At 48.0% G+C, this 3,623-nt stretch overlaps 1 non-coding gene across 1 annotated transcript; it reads left to right on the top strand.

The window, feature by feature from the left end:
• Positions 1 to 2,420: 2,420 nt before the first annotated feature.
• Trnap-cgg (transfer RNA proline (anticodon CGG)) lies at positions 2,421 to 2,493 on the top strand. Its single transcript has one exon. It is a non-coding gene; the product is annotated as a tRNA-Pro (tRNA).
• Positions 2,494 to 3,623: the final 1,130 nt, after the last annotated feature.

Genomic DNA, 3,623 nt, shown 5'->3' with positions numbered 1-3,623 from the left:
TCATAGTATGCGAGGGATATTGGTCACTGCCAGCTGGTAAAAGATCACGTGCTACGTGACGCCAGTAAGGCAGAAAAATAGTGTTCCACCTCGCCGCATGGCTGCGATTGGCGCTGACTAACACTCCAGTTTTAAATGCACTATATACCCCATAAAGTGGACGGGAGGATGACCGCCGCCGGAGCTCAGTGGTAGAGCATCGGACGCGTTATTCGAAGGTCGCAGGTTCGGTCCCTGCCGGCGGCAGGTTAGCTTTCTCGTTCCACTTTACTTTCTTCACATTTATATTCTAAATACACACATAACACCCCCCTATACTTTCCTTGGCGTTATTTTCTGTTAGTTCTCATTAACATTGTGTCTAACAAAGAAAACGAGCCCTTAGAATCATCATCTTTCTTCATTCATAGCAAGGGTCTCGTTCTGGCAGCCTTGATGCCTTCAGGTAGTATGCGAGGGATTATTGGTCAGCTGCCAGCTGGTAAAAAGATCACGTGCTACGTGACGCCAGAAAGGCAGAAAAAGAGTGTTCCACACTCGCCGCCATGGCTGCGATTGGCGCTGACTAACACTCCAAGGTTTAAATGCACATATATACCCCATAAAGTGGACGGGAGATGACCGCCGCCGTAGCTCAGTGGTAGAGCATCGGACGCGTTATTCGAAGGTCGCAGGTTTCGGTCCCGCCGGCGGCAGTGTGAAGCTTTTCGTCCACTTTACTTTCTTCACATTATATTCTAAATACTACACATAAACCCCCTATACTTTCCTTGGCGTTATTTTCTGTTAGTTCTCATTACATGTGTCTACAAAGAAAACGAGCCCTTAACAATCATCATCTTTCCTTCATTCATAGCAAGGGTCTACGTTCTGGCAGACTTGATGCCTTCAGGTAGTATGCGAGGGATTATTGGTCAGCTGCCAGCTGGTAAAAGATCACGTGCTACGTGACGCCAGTAAAGGCAGAAAAAGAGTGTTCCACACTCGCCGCCATGGCTGCGATTGGGCGCTGACTAACACTCCCAAGGTTTTAAATGCACATATATACCCCATAAAGTGGACGGGAGGATGACCGCCGCCGTAGCTCAGTGGTAGAGCATCGGACGCGTTATTCGAAGGTCGCAGGTTCGGGTCCCTGCCGGCGGCAGGTTAGCTTTCGTCCACTTTACTTTCTTTCACATTTATATTCTAAATACTACACATAACACCCCCTATACTTTCCTTGGCGTTATTTTCTGTTAGTTCTCATTAACATTGTGTCTAACAAAGAAAACGAGCCCTTAACATCATCATCTTTCCTTCATTCATAGCAAGGTCTCGTTCTGGGCAGACTTGATGCCTTCAGGTAGTATGCGAGGGATTATTGGTCAGCTGCCAGCTGGTAAAAAGATCACGTGCTACGTGACGCCAGAAAGGCAGAAAAAGAGTCGTTCCACACTCGCCGCCATGGCTGCGATTGGCGCTGACTAACACTCCAAGGTTTAATGCACATATATACCCCATAAAGTGACGGGAGGATGACCGCCGCCGTAGCTCAGTGGTAGAGCATCGGACGCGTTATTCGAAGGTCGCAGGTTCGGTCCCTGCCGGCGGCAGGTTAGCTTTTCGTCCACTTTACTTTCTTCACATTTATATTCTAATACTACACATAACACCCCTATACTTTCCTTGGCGTTATTTTCTGTTAGTTCTCATTAACATTGTGTCTAACAAAGAAAACGAGCCCTTAAGAATCATCATCTTTCCTTCATTCATAGCAAGGGTCTCGTTCTGGCAGACTTGATGCCTTCAGGTAGTATGCGAGGGATTATTGGTCAGCTGCCAGCTGGTAAAAAGGATCACGTGCTACGTGACGCCAGAAAGGCAGAAAAAGAGTGTTCCACACTCGCCGCCATGGCTGCGATTGGCGCTGACTAACACTCCAAGGTTTAAATGCACATATATACCCCATAAGTGGACGGGAGGATGACCGCCGCCGTAGCTCAGTGGTAGAGCATCGGACGCGTTATTCGAAGGTCGCAGGTTCGGTCCCTGCCGGCGGCAGGTTATCTTTTCGTCCACTTTACTTTCTTCACATTTATATTCTAAATACTACACATAACACCCCCTATACTTTCCTTGGCGTTATTTTCTGTTAGTTCTCATTAACATTGTGTCTAACAAAGAAAACGAGCCCTTAAGAATCATCATCTTTCCTTCATTCATAGCAAGGGTCTCGTTCTGGCAGACTTGATGCCTTCAGGTAGTATGCGAGGGATTATTGGTGAGCTGCCAGCTGGTAAAAAGATCACGTGCTACGTGACGCCACAAAGGCAGAAAAAGAGTGTTCCACACTCGCCGCCATGGCTGCGATTGGCGCTGACTAACACTCCAAGGTTTAAATGCACATATTACCCCATAAAGTGGACGGGAGGATGACCGCCGCCGTAGCTCAGTGGTAGAGCATCGGACGCGGTTATTCGAAGGTCGCAGGTTCGGTCCCTGCCGGCGGCAGGTTATCTTTTCGTCCACTTTACTTTCTTCACATTTATATTCTAAATACTACACATAACAGCCCCTATACTTTCCTTGGCGTTATTTTCTGTTAGTTCTCATTAACATTGTGTCTAACAAAGAAAACGAGCCCTTAAGAATCCATCATCTTTCCTTCATTCATAGCAAGGGTCTCGTTCTGGCAGACTTGATGCCTTCAGGTAGTATGCGAGGGATTATTGGTCAGCTGCCAGCTGGTAAAAAGATCACGTGCTACGTGACGCCAGAAAGGCAGAAAAAGAGTGTTCCACACTCGCCGCCATGGCTGCGATTGGCGCTGACTAACACTCCAAGGTTTAAATGCACATATATACCCCATAAAGTGGACGGGAGGATGACCGCCGCCGTAGCTCAGTGGTAGAGCATCGGACGCGTTATTCGAAGGTCGCAGGTTCGGTCCCTGCCGGCGGCAGGTTATCTTTTCGTCCACTTTACTTTCTTCACATTTATATTCTAAATACTACACATAACACCCCCTATACTTTCCTTGGCGTTATTTTCTGTTAGTTCTCATTAACATTGTGTCTAACAAAGAAAACGAGCCCTTAAGAATCAAGATGATGTGAGTCTCTTTTAAACAACAAACGAAATTGGTTTAGGCTCCATTGCGTGAGTGCCACTCTCCTCTTTTCCTACGTCGTCTTGTCCAACCAAAGGAAATGTAGGACCGATTGCCTCGTTGACAAGGCGAACGCCGCCGTTCATTTTCTCATCACGAGTGGTGAGGCGCCATGCCATAGCGGCATCTTCCTTCCTCGAGTGTGGCTGTACACTGGAGTGAAGAGGAGGGAGAAGCGACCCGGTATTCTGGGAATAAGCAACACACACACACTGATTATAATTTAAAGGAGATTTATTGGGCGTCGAGCTTATCGTTGGTCGCGTAATGCACCGAGCACAGTCCGCTAGCGCGAGGCTCTGCTGCACTGTCGATGCTGCTGCTTCTGAGCCGGAGTACTTCGTCTTCGTTACAATGGCCCCGGGGAAAAAAGGAGCCATCCTGGCGACTTAGGCGTCTGCAGGGACCGTAGAATCATGATAGGGTTTGAGTCTCTGGACGTGTACAACCTCGCGGTTACGACGCCGCAGGT

Source organism: Rhipicephalus sanguineus, chromosome 10, assembly GCF_013339695.2.
Source record: "Rhipicephalus sanguineus isolate Rsan-2018 chromosome 10, BIME_Rsan_1.4, whole genome shotgun sequence".
Lineage (NCBI taxonomy): Eukaryota > Metazoa > Arthropoda > Arachnida > Ixodida > Ixodidae > Rhipicephalus > Rhipicephalus sanguineus.
The sequence above is the reverse complement of the archived record's forward strand: the minus strand, read 5'-3'. Positions and strand labels throughout refer to the sequence as shown.